At 56.0% G+C, this 16086-nt stretch overlaps 1 protein-coding gene across 2 annotated transcripts in view; it reads right to left on the minus strand.

The window, feature by feature from the left end:
* Positions 1-15638, minus strand: part of AKT2 (AKT serine/threonine kinase 2) — a 47565-nt gene extending 31927 nt beyond the window's left edge. Inside the window, exons 1-2 of one of the 2 annotated variants that reach the window (XM_059876831.1) lie at positions 2069-15559; positions 627-736 (exon numbers count right to left, since the gene is read on the minus strand). The gene's annotated coding sequence lies outside the window, so the exon portion shown is untranslated. Of the gene's footprint in view, positions 1-626; positions 737-2068 lie in introns of both variants that reach the window. The other variant, XM_005218981.5, reaches the window with a different exon arrangement.
* Positions 15639-16086: the final 448 nt, after the last annotated feature.

The following is a 16086-nucleotide window of genomic DNA, read 5'->3' on the forward strand; positions in this document are numbered from 1 at the left end:
CCCAGTGCTTAAGGATCAGCCTCCCAATGTGGGGAATGTGGGTTCAATCCCTGGTCAAGGAACTAAGATCCCACATGCCAAGGGGCAACTGAGCATGTGCATCAAGACAAAAGATCACGCATGATGCAACTAAGACCTGACACAGCCAAATACATTTTTCAAAAAATCAGTAAGTAAAAACTGTTAAAAGAATGTAAAGGAATTGCTACTGGTGGGAGTATAAAACAGTTCCACCACTATGGAAAACTGTTTGGCAATAAGAATTAAAGCTCAACATATCCCTACCCCATGACCCAGCAATTCCATGGCCCTCCAACAGAAATGGGCATATCTGTTTACTAAACCACGTGTACTAGATCTTCCACAGCAGCAACATTCTCAGTAACCTCAAAACTGGAAACAGACCAGGTGTCCACCCACAGGAGAATGGATAAACAAACTAAGGTAAATTCATAGAGATCAAGGCCACTCAGCAAGAAAGAGGATCCAACTCCTGAAGCCTACAACAGGGTGAAGCGTGAGAACTTCACCTGGAGTGAAAGAAGCCAGATGCGAAATGACCCACTGAGTGCGAGTCCACGGACTGCAAGCTCAAAACAGGCAACGCAACACGATTTGTTTCTCACCAGTGAAACTGTGCAGAAGATCCAGGAAGCAAATATCCACAGGTCAGGAGAGCTGTTACATTCGGGAGTGACCCAGGATGGGGTGGCTTCTGGGAGCTGACAATGTTCTGCTGTGATTACAGAGCGTCACTTTTACACTTATTTGTCATACTGTATGGTTTAAAACATGTTGAAGATATCTTTCTGTATTTTATGACAAAATGACAACAACAAAAAAAGAACCTGGGTTTGGGAGCCTGGATGACAACAGGAAGTTAAACTCGGGCCTCCTGGTCTCCGGGGCCCCCTCTGACCCCAGGCTAGCTTGCCTGGAGTTTCAACGCAAGGCCAGTCACTGATGAGTAAGGAAGAGGACTCTAGGGCCTGGATTTCAACCCCAGGCTCTGCTGCTCCTTGGCCCTTCTGAGCCTTAGTGCTCCATCTGCACAACAGCCAGCCAGAGGAAGGACCCACGCGCCCTGAAGGGAAGGGCTTGAGTTTGGGTGAGTCTTTTTAACACAGAAGAAAGCTGAATGGGAATGAAAATCACCACCTGCCGCGGTCAGCTCTCAGCAAAGAAGAGAGAGGTGACTGGAGACAGGACCCTGAAGGGACTCTGTATTAGCAGGGTTTGATTTTTAAATATCTGCTAAGTACATGGTAAATATCACTGACGCATTCCACAGTATGTCTCAAATGCTCTCCTCCATTTTTTCTTTTCGTAATTTCAGGCCTTATTTCTGCCTGTCTGCCTCGTAGGTCTTATTTCTCAATGGTTTCCAAACTGCCTATGAGTTTCATCTCACCCTGCTGGTATCATGTCCGTTAGAGGAGATTTATAGGATGACACAGGGTGGCGGATGACAAGGCAGGGGAGAGAGGCTGTTGTGTCCTACCTGGCAGCCGTCGGAAAGGGTTGGGCCCTGGAAAGGTTCCTTTCAGACCTCCTTCCTCAAGTGTAAAATCAAAGTCGCTGTGGTTCCTGCCACTAGGGGGACTGTGTGGCCTAGGTGAGCTCACTGCTTCTGTCCTCCCTCCTTCCCCTCTTAAACTCCAGGATGCTTGACCACCTGGGTCAGAGGAAACTGCTCTCCCCCAAACCCTGCCATGCCCCCACCTCACCTAGAGTAAAAGAAGCAAAAGTCCTTCCAGGAGCCCCAGAACCCTATTCTGCATCATCTCCTCTTCACTCTTCCAAACACTCCATGGCACTGGTGCCTCCGACACACCAGAGGCTCCCCGCACCTGCGCTCCTGCCCCCGACCTCAGGACCCTTGCACATGCTACCCCTTCAGTGAGCACTGTCTTCTTCAAGTCCCTGTGGGCCCCGCCTGGCTTCTTCAGCCGCTGCTCACATGTCTCCTCCTGTGCAAAGTCACCCTGTCCTCCACAGTCAAGAGTGTACCTGCTACCTTCACAAAAGTGAAGCGCTCATCGCCACTGACAGTACCGTACACGTTTACCTGTTCACAAGGTTACTGTCGACCTCTCTCCACTGTGACGTCGGCACAGTGAGGGCAGGGTTCCAGCCTGCTCGGGCACTGCTGGGTTCTCAGCATCTCCCACGGTGCTGGGTCCACAGTGGGCACTCAGTAACTATCTGTGGAATGAATGTGTGGAAGAGGGAAGCCCTATGCCCAGAACATGCTCAAAATCAATTAAATTCCTTTTCCTGCCACTCGTCAGGTCTTTTTCTCTCATCTCCTCTCCCTGACCTGCTTTCTACACCAGACAGCACAGATGGGACGAGGGGGAGGCAGAGGCGCTGCATCTCCTGGAGCTGCAGACAGTGAGGAGGGCGCGCCTTCCTGACACCTTGATCCCCCAGGAGCCCGTCACCCACCCTGTAATCTGCGCCTTACCTACTCCCAGGAGGAGTTGCTCGGGAGGGAAATTCAATAGACACCAATTGTTCGACAGGCAGCGTCTGCCAGTGGGAATCTGGGCAGGCAAAACGACTCCCTCACTCCCCACCTGCAGCTCCGGGAACCGGCCCGTGTTCTGTGAGGGCCCGTCAGCAAAACTGATACAGTAGAAAACGCACATGTCCTCAGAGCAATTTCTCTCGCACAGATCGCTTATGCAGGTGCACAGAGGTTGTCAGGTGGAGTCTCTCAACCTCAGCACCAGTGACATTTAGATAATTCTTGTCTTGGGGCTGTCCTGAGAACTGGAGGGGGCTTGCAGCATCCTGGTCTCTGCTTGCTAAAACCAGCAGCATGACCTCCCCAGGAGTTCTGACCATCAAATATGTCTTCAGACATGACCCAGTGTCCCTTGGGGGCCAAGCCAACAGGTGAGAATGCCGTTCTGAGGATATCGTTGCTGGAATAGTGAAACCCAGGGAGCAGTCTAAATGCCCACAACAAGGGTCTGGTATCACCCCAAGGGCTGACATTACGCCAGTACTACGAAGCGCCAACGCCTGCGCACACTCGGCACATGTCAGGCACACCTAAGTGTTCTGTACCTGCCAGTTCAACTCTCACAGAAACCCTATGCAGCAGGCACTCGTTAGCAAGGGATTTTTTTTTAATCTTCTTGTATAATTATATTGAGATTGTTTTGTTTTTTGGCCACCCCGCATGGCTTACAGGATCTTAGTTTCCCAACCAGGGACTGAACCCCAGCCCTGCAGTGAAAGAGCAACGTACTAACCACTAGACCTCCAGGGAATTCCCACAGCCCTCTTATCCCCTCCGCTTTCATGAAGAAACTAAGCCACTAGAGTGAAGTGACTTGCCCCATCACCTGATCAGGAAGTACGGAGCTGGGCTGGGACCACACAGCACCACGTGGCTGGTGGAATTGTTGTTCAGTCGCTCAGTTGCGTCTGACTCTTTGCGACCCCACGCACTACAGCACGCCAGGCCTCCCTGTCCTTCACCATTTCCCGGAGCTTGCTCAAACTCAGGTCCACTGAGTCAGTGACGCCACCCAACCATCTCAACCTATTGCGCTCTTCTTTGCTTGCCCTCAAGCTTTTCCAGCATCAGTCTTTTCCAAAGAGTCGGCTCTTCACATCAGGTGGTCAAAGTACTGGAGCTTCAGCTTCAGCCCTTTCGGTGAATGTTCAGGCTGGCGGCATTGGGAGACCTGGATTCAGGTCCCTGCACCTCAGCTTCTAGCCTCCCCGAGTCTCAGCTCCATTCTCTGTGCAGTGAGGACGACAGCAGTGCCTCCACTGCAGGCTCCTGTGTGGGGAGCGCCCAGCACAGCACCCCACCCTCCACGAGGGCCCGGCCCCGACAGAACACAGCCGGGCGTCCCACGTGTGAGGCCCCACCTCGATGTGAGGTACAGACGCTGCCCGTCAGCGTTCAGCATGCTCCCGCACCTGATCCCTTTCTGCAGCACAAACGTGTCCCTACCACGTCGCCTCAATTCGGACCTGCTTCTTTTTTCACGAGCTGACATTACTGAGATCTACGGGCATCACACAATCCACGTATAACTTCATTCACACATCCTTCGCAGAAAAGCAGTTATACGATCAACAAGAGATCTTATGGGGAATAGAGTCTTTCACAGGAGGGTCGGAGGTCCATGGTAAACGTCACGTTCAGAGAAGGAACTGTGCCGAAGAGCCAACGGGAGCAGAACAACGGGAGCAGGAGTGACGGTGGCCTTGGGAACCAAATGCATCTCAGCCTCAGCTCCTCCACCTGCCATGTGACCTTGGGCAGGTGCTCCCCTAGCTCCACTAGTTTGTGCTCCCCGTTCTCCACCAGTTTCCTCATTCGCAGGTTAGATAACAAAGCTCCAAGGTTGCTGTGAGGATTAAATGAGTTCATCCACGTGAGGTCCTTCAAACAGTGCCCGAGACAGTGACTGCACAGCACCTATCTCCTGTCATCCCTTCCCCTGAAGTGGAGACGCGGGGACCGTGAACTTCCACCTCCACTGCCTCTGCGGTACGCAGGCGGCACTGAAGACACCTTTTCCTCTCTTGATCACCACACGCTCCCCACAACTGCCCCATCTGTCTACTTGGAGCAGGTAGGACTGAAGACAGGCTGAAGATGTGGGTGGGCTGCAAACAACACTGGGACAAGAATAGGCACCAGAGCAGGCTTCCTTCTGCTCCCTGCCAACCCGGGCCTTAGAGCACCCACAGAAACCATGTCAAATGTTTGAGTCTGCCTGGCCACAGACTCGAAGCACGCTGACAGCACCATGCTGCAGCCAGTTCAGTTTAGTCACTCAGTCATGTCCGACTCTTTGCGACCCCACGGACTCCTGGAGCCTACTCAAACTCATGTCCAGTGAGTCGGTGAAGCCATCCAACCATCTCATCCTCTGCCGTCCCCTTCTCCTCCCGCCGTCAATCTTGCCCAGCGTCAGGGTCTTTTCAAATGAGTCAGTTCTTGCCATCAGGTGGCCAAATATTGGAGTTTCAGCTTCAGCATCAGTCCTTCCAATGAATATTCAGGACTGATTTCCTTTAGGATAGACTGGTTGGATCTCCTTGCAGTCCAAGGGACTCTCAAGAGTCTTCTCCAACACAGTTCAAAAGCAACAATTCTCCGGCCCACAAGTCACAGGCCTTCTGAGCTCGGCTTTCCTGCCTCCTCACAGCACTCACCTCTACTGTGCTCAGTCACTTGTGTAAGTCTCTGGTAACAGTGCCTCCCCCCAGACTAGTCGCCCCGCAAGGCAGGGACAGGGTCGGTCCTGATCCACACTGTATCTCCAACCCCACCCAGCCAGGGCCAGGCCCAGAGCTTTCATTAATTCAGGATGGGGGTGGCAAACAGAACCACAGCTTTGGAGCTCTGAGTTCTGCCAAGTGAAGGTGAAACAAAAAATCCTGCCTCCACTCATTCCACAAGTATGGCGCCCGTGCTGGGTCAGCACTGCTCTGGTCCCCGGGGAGGCGGCAGAGACCAAAACAGCACTCCCTGCCCCGGGGGAATTTACAGAGGGGAGGGCAGGGGAGAGTGGACAGGCATTAAAACACAAACAAGTTAAACAAACAGGTGAGCTATACAGTACAGCAGGATTTGACAAATATTGTGGAAAAGGCATACAAAGGACTAGGTGTGTGGGAACGGGGCAAGAGTTTCCGATTTTGTAAATGGTGGTCGGAGCAGGGCTCACTGACACAGTGCAATCTGAGCAGAAATCTGAAAGAGATGCGGCAGCTTCATAGAGACCCGGGGGAGGGCGGTCCAGGCCGAGGAAGAGCAGCACGGAGGTGTGGACTGTGTGAGACACAGCCAGGAGGTGGTCGGGGGGGAAGCAAGGCGCCACGTGGCCACAGAGAAAGCCGGGGACCTGGCTGGGCAGGGCCTGAGAGGCCACTACACGGGCTGTGGCTAGGAATTCTCCAGCAGGACCATGGTTAGGACTCGGTGCTCTCACTGCAGGGGCCTGGGTTCAACCCCTGGTCGGAGAACTAAGATCTCAGGTACCACGTGGCACGGCCAAAACAAAAAACAAAAAAACCCCCACAGTGGGCTGTGGCTATTTCCTGGGGAGGGATGGGAACTGCCAGCGTGAAGAGGGAGCAGTGTATGGAGTCCCGGCCCCAGCGAGGCCGGAGCTGTCCCCAGGAGAAGCACTGAGCACTGGCCTGACTCTCCCGCCGCCTGCTTCCCTTGGGGACCAAAGGACCCACACCTCACAGATGGGGAACTGAGGACAGGAGGCTGCACAGGAGGGCATGGCCAACGGACAGGCTCACAGCACCCCAGACCGAGCCTCTTCCCTCGCTCCCAAGGACAGAGCCCCACCGACCCCAGCCAGCCCTCCCTTACCACCCTGGATACCCTGCAGAACTGGGCCGCCCCTGACACACACAAGCACGTCTGCGCGTGCACACACACACACACACACACACAGCCCCTACAGTCTGGCTGAGGGGCTCCTCCCTCACAGACATTGCTCCACATCGCCAGCATCTGCCTGCTGCCCCAGCCACGAGGCGGGTGCTGGTGGTGTGAGTCTCCACCTTATCCCTAGGGCACCTTGGAGCAAAGACACGGGGTCCTGACCAGGGCCAGTGAGCACATCTATTGAGTGCTCACAGCAGGCCAGGCCTGGATGTGTATGACAATCCTGCCCGCGACCCTGTGAGGTGGATGCTATGACTACCCGTTCTTCTGAAGAAGAAACAGACCCAGCGAGAATAAATCGTGTGCCTAAGACTGTAACGGCGGGCAGATGCAGACAAGAGAATTTTCTGTAATGATGCAAGCGTGGCTACCAGGGCTAGTCCAACTGAAGAACTAAATTCTCACTTTAATTGTAACTACTTAAAATTTAAATAGCCCCTCGTGGCCAGTGGCCAGCACGGTGGAGGTGCAGCACCGGGAGCCTGAAGGCAGGGGTGCGGGGTGGGGCGAGCACCACGGTGCTCAGCGGCCCAGGGCCTGATCACCCCGGGCTGCCGAGGAGCCTCGGCCACACAACACCGTGCCTCCCCGGCCCTGACCCGGCCCCACTCACCCCAGAGTGAGACCCACACCCACACCTGCTCCTGTTCGATTCAAAGCCCGACCACCACTTCCAGGCTGCAAGAGACGCTTCTCCGAACATCAGCATTCTTGTCTACAAAACTGGATCCTAACCCCAACCTGACCAAGCATTTATTTTGTTATTTCAAAAGATGCCTTTTTTGACAACCCAGGGTTGTTGTGGGGACCCCACGAGACATGCTGCAAGCACAGTTGACAATGAGGCCAGTGCTCTGGAAGACAGGCAGCAATTACACCACGGCGAACTCTTCCAAGTCAAGGCCAGCCTGAGCCTCAGTTAGCCAGAGCTATGGTGGAAGTGGCAGCTATGTTAATACTGTCACTAGCAGGTTAAACGGAGAAGGCGATGGCACCCCACTCCAGTACTCCTGCCTGGAAAATCCCATGGACGGAGGAGCCTGGTAGGCTGCAGTCCATGGGGTCGCTTTGAGTCGGACACGACTGAGCGACTTCACTTTCACTTTTCACTTTCATGCATTGGAGAAGGAAATGGCAACCCACTCCAGTGATCTTGCCTGGAGAATCCCAGGGGCGGGGGAGCCTGGTGGGCTTCCATCTATGGGGTCGCACAGAGTCGGACACGATTGAAGCGACTTAGCAGCAGTAGCAGCAGGTTAAAAGGACTCATCCAGATGATTCATGACATGCCCATATTAACTTTTCAAAACTACCATCTAAATGAAAACACACAGCTAAAAAAAGCAGACAACTTGCAGACACTACCCCAAAACTCAAGCTCAGCACCCCGCACTGGCACACACACCTCCCCCCCGCAGCTAGGTCTCTGGACACCAGTTTGAGAAGCACGACCCTAGGGAACCCCAGACCTGCCCAAACGACCTGGCGTCTGCCACCCTCCTCTCCTCCCCCAGCTCCAGCACAGTGGCCTACTCTCGGGGTCCCCACCACATCAAGGCTCTCCCACCTCAGGGCCTTTCCCACACTCTACCCTGCCTGGCCATTTCTTCCGGCAGTTCACCTCGCAGCCTGGATGCCTCGCCTCAGGAGGTCGCCCCAAGGCCCTTCCCGCCAGGGCCAGCTGGGTCTCTGCCCTTCCTGGGGCGCTCGCAGGGCGCACTCCCTCTCTGCACCCGCCTCTAGACCAGGCACCGCTCCCTGGTGGCCAGAGCCGTACAGGCCACAAAGCAAGACACCGGCGAGAGAAGGGGCACACAAACAACCGGACACAGCCACGGGCTGGCTCCAAAGTCACTCAGGAATCAAGACTCCACGGCAGGGGTAGGGGACCCCCTCACCCCTTCTCCCTGGCCTCTGTCAGGGGGAGGATGGGGCTGGCCAAGGTCAAGGCTCCATGGGCCTTAGCAGATAGAGACAGGCAGCCGCATGCCATCTCCCAAGCAGACATCGTATGGATCTAACTCAATCATTTCCAGGACAACTGAGGCTTGCTTTGTGTCAGCTCTGTAGGAGAGAAAGCAAAAAAAAAAAGACCTTTAGACCAACAGTAGCAATCCCAGAAACAGTGGCCATGGCGTTGGTTCAGAAGCAGAAGAGCCAGTCTTAAAAAAGCGGACTTGACCCCAGATAGAGCTGGGTTCAAATTTCACATCTGTCACCTACTAAAACTTTAACTTTGGGTAAAGCCGATAGATAACCTTCCAAGCCTTCGTCTGGGGAGAAGAGCTGCCCCAAGCTCCCAGGCTGTGCTGGGGAGCAGTGCCTGGCAGAGAGAGCCCGCTCCGCCAGTTCTCAACAACCACACGGCATTCTATGCAGCACCGTGCACCTTGATTTTCCATCCACAAAATGGGGGGACTGCTGCCTGCCTCACAGGCTGCTGTGTGTCTGAGGGAGCACACACACAGTGCTCAAAGCGTCTGCTGGGTGACGGGCGTGATGAATATTCCTGTCCGGTGCCCTCCCTGGTGGGAGCCTCAGCTGACTGGCCTGCCACCCCTTCCCTGTCAACCCCAGGCCCAGGCTGGCCGCATCCAGAGCCCCTTCTCCACTCTCAGGTACCCAGCCTGACAATCTCCAGCAATAGCAGCTCAGATCTGCTGAACACCTTCTCTGGACACGCTAGCTCCATGAACCCTCCCTCCAGGGCCTCTCGGCAGGGACAGCCCCCTTTCAGAGAGATGAAATGAGGCCCCAGGGCTACAAGGCAACTGAGAGAGGAGCCAGGAGCAGGGTTCATACCCAGGTTGGCCGCCCCCAGTCTGAACTCCTACACAATGACCCACAGATGATGAACACCCTGAGACTGGGCTGGAAAGGCCAGAGGCGGGGGTGGAGGGGAGGCAAGGGAGAGGCAGGCACCCCAGCCTGTTCGGAAAAGGGCCCACAAGGTGGCAAAGCAAGGCAGCCTTGGATTTCTGGCCTCACCCTTAGAAACAACATCTGCGGAGGCGCTTCCTGGGCAGGACAGCTGGGCCTGAGGAACTTCCTGCGGGAACCTGTGACATGCAGGCTCCCCTTAACCAGCCCAGCTCACTGTCCCCCCGTTCCCGCACCCAGGGCAGCCAGGCCTCGATGTGGGCGGGCGCCCGGGGGTGCCGAGCTGGGGGCCAGGCTGAGCTCCTACCCCAGCTCCCTCACTCCCTCCCTCCTGGTCCTGCTCCCAGGGCAGTCTCCCCAAGCTGGGCCTCTTGCTGCTTGGCTGGTTGTCCAGAGGAGCCTGCCACGGAACCACCCCACTGTGCAGCCCAGAGGCCTGGTGGCTGACAGTCTTCCACTGAGAGCTCTTGGGAAGTTGAAGAGAGGCCTAGGGAGGGGTGGGTGTCCCTGGAATCCCTGGAGACTTGGAGATCAACTGCCAAAGACGCTCCCTTCCAATCCCCCTTCCCAAGGAACCAGAGGCCCAAGGATGTCTGCTCTGAGGGGCTCTGCTCCTTTCAGGAAGACACTCCAGACAGAGCTTGGGAAAATCAAGAGCCAGGCTCCTGCTTACCACACTAACCCTTAAATCCCAGGCTCAGGTGTGGGGTTAGACGTCCCTCTCACCCCTGGTTATCAAGCACCTTTCTGGGTTGGGGGGGAGGAGGGCCTTGGGAGCCACTCTGCCCAAATACAAAGCCTGTCAGTGTTGGGGGAACCAGCACAGGTTACCCGGGCTCTCCAGGCCTCAGTTCTCACTCCTGGGAGGTGGGAAAGTAAAGTTGCCCAGTCGTGTCTGACTCTTTGTGACCCCATGGGCTGTAGCCTACCAGGCTCCTCCGTCCATGGGATTTTACAGGCAAGAGTACTGGAGTGGGGTGCCATTTCCTTCTCCAGGAGATCTTCCCGACCCAGGGATTGAACCTGGGTCTCCTGCATTGTAGGCAGACAATTGTAGGCAGGCTTTACCGTCTGAGCCACCAAGGAAATCCAAGGGAGGTGGGAACCAGAGCCAATTCCTCCTCGGTCTGAGGGATCTTCACTCATGCACGTCCTCCCACGGCTCTTCACTGCGTCACCTCCCCTGGGAGGCCTTCTCAGATCATTCCAGCTAAAACATTAGGTCCCCACTCCCTCTTTCCCGATTCATTCCACTGAGAGCTCTTAGGAAGTTGATCAATTTGAAACATTAATCACAACCTGATTCCTATCACTGGCTTGCTTGCTGCGAACCTGCCTCCACTAGAAGGCAGGCCCCGCCATCCAAGTTCTAGAGCAGTGCCAGGAATGCTGCAGGCCCTCAGGGACATAAGCGGAATGGAAGGCAGAACCCGCAGGTATAGTTTTTATCAGGCATTACTGTTGTTCTGTGCTGTTGTTTGAGATTAGCCCAGCTGCTGGGTTGGGGAGGGGTGAGCAGATCAGCCCATTGAGCCTCCCCCATGTGTCCCTTAAAGGGAACAGATATGGGCCCTGGGGAACACGGTGTGAAAACCACAGAGGAGGCGGCAACCATCAAGGTCTTTGCTCTTTCTCTAGCAGAGATTCTACTCAAGGGGGAAGTGGGAGGCCTGTGAAACTCCCTGACGGGCTCCAAAGTCTATCCCCACCCCAGGGAGAAGCCTGAGAACCTCTCAGATGGCAAAAGGCATCTTCTAACACCCTAAGTCTGCCCAAGCCACTCTTCAAGATGGTCTGCGAAGCTCCAAGTGACCCTGCCTGCCTGCCCTCAGCCCCTGGCCTGGCCGCCCCCCTGCACGGCCGCCCAGGCCTCTGTGCAACCTACCTGCACCTCACCAAGCCCTGTCCTTCCTTGCCACTTCTGCGCTGTGGTTCCCCACACCCCCAGGCTGTTCCTTCTCCTCAGGTCACCTTGCCAATTGGGATCCGCTCAAAGGCCTTCCTGGCAGCCCGTCACACCTGACTTTAATTGCCAAGCCCCTACCCCGAATCTGCCCCTGTTTATGCATCAAGTTCAGGGTTTACCTCCCTTAACTCTACAGAGGCAGAGCCTTCATCAAGTGCCCCTCTGTATCCCTGGCACCTGAAGAAATGCTGGGCACAGATCAGGTGTTCAATAAATGCTGGTGGATCAATGCAAACCTCTCGTTTCACTCAGCAATGCCTTCAGGATCACTGCCACGCTTCCTGCCCTGGCCCGCAAAGCAGCCTGGCCCCTGACTCCCACAGGCACTTCTGCTGCCCTCTGGGCTGGAGACTGCCCTTGTGCCTCTCGGCCTTCAAAGGGACTGCTCTCCCCTGGGTCGAGGTGGTCACCAGCACTCCTGGGAGCTGTGGTGGTGGAGAGTCAATGAAAGCACACAGAGCAAAATGGGTTCTGCAGAACCTGACATCTGGAGAGGAGCTCGAACTTCGGCCTCGGTGGGGCTCTGGGCAGCAACGGTGGAAGACGGCAGGGACCTGGGGGATGCATGTGCCGGTCTCTCACAGTATGTCCCTACCCCTTAATCCTCCAGAACCTCAGTCTCCTCATCTGGAAAATGGAGATGCTAATTTCAGCCCTGCCCTCCTCCTGGGGTTACCTGACAGGGCTCTTTAACCTGGGAAGGACCTGCAAAATCCTAGCAGAAAAAAATAAGAATTACAATTGTTAGGATCTCCTGAGGGTTCGCTGGGTGTCCAGCACTATTCTTAAATACTGATAACAGGAAACGTTTGCTGCAGGCTCACTGCTATACCTGCACAGTTACAAGTGCCTTCCGCAAATTAACCTGTTTAACCTTCACAGCAACCTATGAGGAGGGACTCAGCCCACGACACAAGTGATGAAATGAGCTCAGGAAGACTGAGAACCTGCTCCTAGTCACAAAGGCACCAAGGGGCAGGGCTGGACTTGAACCTGATGCTCTGAAGCACTTCAATACAGCTCTCCCCAGAGATTACAAACCAGGACACCAGACTCCTGGATTCTGGCTAGGCCAGGCCGGGGGACTGAATGCCAGGACAATGCCTGAGAGGGTTGAGGGTGCCGAGGTGGGGAAGGACAGATGCCCTCAGACTGCCACCAGAGCATTTATGCAGTGCCAGGCACGGTTCAAGAAGCTTCTCTTGGATTAATTGATGTGGTCCTCACAAAAGCCTGAGGTGGATGCTGCTCTAAGCCCACTGCATGCAGGTGAACACTGTGGCCCAAGGTCACACAACCAGAACGCGAAAGCACTAGAAGGTGCACACGAGCCCTCCACGCCATCCTTGTGCAGGGACCTCACACACGGGTGCCCTGGTAACTGTGTCATGTCTCTCCTGCTTGTTCCCTCCCGGCGTCCAGCAGAGAGTCTGCCCCCAGTTAAAAGACACCCTGGCTCAACTCTGAGGAGGAACCAAGTTTTACCTGCAAGCCCTGAAATTGCTGGGCTGGCTGCTGGCAGAGGTGCTCGAGGCAGCCCTAGGCCCCAAGGCTGAGGGGAAGAAAACACCCAAGGATGCAGCTGCCTGGAGGCCTGAGGTGACTGCGCCCCACCCCGCCCCACCCCACCCCCCACCCTGCCACAAGCTTGGGGACCTAGTGACTGAAGAATTTGTTCAAACCCCAGTATGGCCCCCAAGTGTCTGACAGACCTGGGAGAAAGCAATTCCTCCTCCGAGCCCCAATTTTCTGACTCTGAAAAATGGACAGAAACACCACATCCACCCCTGGGTTCAACGAAACCACTGTTCCAGTTACACGCCGGCAAGAGGTTCACTCTGAGGCCAAACTAGGCCAGGGGTGCACTTCCCAGCTCTACCCCTTCCACCTTTGAGATGTCGAGCAAATCATTTTACTTCGTAGCAAGGGTCTCAGTTTCTTCACCTGTAAAATGGATATCACACTGCTGCCTAGCTCATGGGAGTGTATAACACGGGAAGAACTGTATCTACCCCATGGGTGTGTTTGGAAGTTTGAATGAGGTCGTGTGTGTAAACAGCCTGTCATGTGCCTGACAGGTTGAGTGTTCAATAAAATTCCTGAACTCTGGAGCTGATTTGCTACTCTGTGCCTCTGTTTCCCCTTCTAAAATGGAGATCATGACAACAGAACACAAAGTTCTAGGATGTGAGTATCCTGCAAGTTAACCCTTGTGAAGCATTCTAAACAGCGTACCGCACACAGAATGCGCTCAATAGGCACTGACCTCACAATTATTGTTTTGACTACTGTTGTTAATCCCATCAGGCAAACCCTCTAAACGTTAGCAGACAAAAGGAAGAAACCCCCAGTGCAGAGAAATTCTACATAGCAGTCACCATGGCCTCACAGAGGCTCACGGACCATTCTCTTGAGCAACCACAACCCATGGAAGCCAGTCAGCTTGGAAGCTGATGGTGTGGACAAGAGCGACTGTCTGCCCGCTTCCACCACATCACCAGCCCACATTAGCTGGGTCAATGAGGGATTACGGCCAGCCCTCCGGGAACTCCAGACCCAGGGCAAAGGTTACGGAGCAAGCCAAGGTCACAGGCTGGCCTGAGGAGCAGGGGCAGTGGCCTCACGACTGGGGCGAGCTGCTCCAAGCTCCCACCCAGAAATCACAGTGAGAAACCAGATTCGTAGGGTAGCTGCCCCCAGTCCTTTAGAGCAGCCTTCCTCCCTGGGTCAGTGTGGGCTGGGGCACCCCCGCCCAAGTCCCCTTGGCCTATGCAGAGAGGAACAGCTGGGAAAACAGCGCTCAGCCTCGCTGCCGCCTAATGGTGAAGCCAACTGTTAATCGCCTGGTGGGGAGTGTAAACATGATGGGCGGCAGGACTGCTAACCAAGGAGACACGACCATGTGTCTGGCCTTTTGGCCAGGATGGAGGGGCCCGGACACCAGCACCCACCACCAACCACTATCAGCCCAGAGGTCCTGATGGATGTTTTCTCTGAGAAGAGTAAACAAGGTTCAAAGGCAGACATGGAGGGCCTCATGACGCCTAGGACTCTTGCTGAGCCCAAGTGGCTTCCAAATGCAAGGAAAAGGGTGCTCAGAATCCCAAGGATAAAGACGTCCCCAGCCACCCTGCCTTCAGGGAGAGGTGGCCCTCAAAACACTCCTTCCCAAGTCTTAAGCAGGTCCAGGGGCACAGGTCCTCAAATCCAAACTTCATAACCCCTCCCCTCCCTAATATGGAGCCGAAAAGCTCAGAAAACAAGTGCCGTCTAAGACGTCTCCCCCCACCACCCCACACCCCAGCTAAAACCATGGCAAGAATCTGCCACAGGTGTCCCACACACCTTAAAATATAGTTTAGTAATATGCAAAGGTTCTAGGGTAGAGAGCAGCCCCACAGACATTCCAGTTCCACCGAAAGTCAACAAGAAGTTCAATAAAAGTGATTCCCCCTCCAACTCAGTGTAAACTCCAAGCTCCACCCACCACACACAGAAGGCAGAACCCCTTCCTCATCGCTCGGCATTACAGGGCTCCCACAGTGCTCCCCTAAAACACCCCTTGGGCCCGGCTCCCCGCCCCGCGCGGTCCCTCAAGATCACAAACATCCCAGCTCTCCTCTGATACGGCGCGGCTCTACTTCTAAGGATGGCTCCCCACCCCCCCCTGCTCCAGGACCTCAGTGGTACAACCCAGAGGGCGCTACCCCGGCCACACTTGGTACAGCCCCCCTCCCCAGAAGCGCCCACCTCTCCAAACAACACGCTCTAGGAACCGTCCCCACAGCCCCGAATAGGTACAGCCCCCTCCAAGGCGCCCCACTCGCTCGCCCAGCGCGCCGTCCCGCCCGGCCCAGTAGCTCAACGCCCAGCCCGCACGCGCCGGGGGTCTGCGGCCCCTAGCCCTCCAAAGAGTCGGTCCCCGCTCTTTGATGTGCGCCCCCTGCCGCCTCAGTGGTACAACCCGCCGCCCCCGCCCCCGCCCCCTCAGGGCCAGTCCCACCGCCCCCGCGCGGCCACCCCCACTCCGTCCCGGAAAGGGGGGGCTCAAGGACCACGGTCCTCGCCCGGCGGACGCCGGTGGTACGGCCCAGAGCGGCTTTGCGGGGGGCTGTGGGGGAGGTCCGGACGCGACCATCGGTGGGGGGGGGGCGCGCTCGGGGACACGCGCTGGCGCACTCACCTGTCACCGCCCGCCGCCCAGCCTCGCAGGCGGGGTTCTCCTCCTGCCCATCGCCACGCTGCGCTTGATCCCGCTCCTTATGTTTCCTGGAGGCGGCGGCGGCGGCGGCAGCGGTGGCAACGCCTTCGCGGAGCCAGGCCCAACGGCTCGCGCGGCGCGGCCCCCCCGCCCCCTCCCCCCAGCCCCCGCTTACCGCCCCCTCCCACCCTCTGGACGGAAATACCGCCTTCTCCCGCCACAAACAGGAACTGACGTAAGGCAGGGAGCGAGGGACCCCCAAAGAGCGCTAGGGCGCAAGCGCAAGGTGGCGGAGGTGGCGGCTCAAGAGAAGGGCGCCTGCGTACAGTCGGCAAGCTTGAGCCGGCGTGGGCCTGGGATGTGCCTCGCGCAGGCGCCAGACGGGAAAAAGAAAAAACAATTGCGCAGGCTCAGTAGGACTCTGACGCCTGCTGTCCCTAGAGGCTGGCTGGCCGCTGTGATATTGCCCGGCATCCCCTGGTCCTTATTTACATACGCTTTGATCTCGCTTTACTCCTTCCTCGTCTTTAGTCCAGGTTCCTAAGCTGTTAAAGAGCCCGGGAGCGGGCGTTAGGCAGGGTTTCCTTTTCAGTACGT

The sequence above is a fragment of the Bos taurus genome, chromosome 18 (assembly GCF_002263795.3).
Source record: "Bos taurus isolate L1 Dominette 01449 registration number 42190680 breed Hereford chromosome 18, ARS-UCD2.0, whole genome shotgun sequence".
Taxonomy (NCBI): Eukaryota; Metazoa; Chordata; class Mammalia; order Artiodactyla; family Bovidae; genus Bos; species Bos taurus.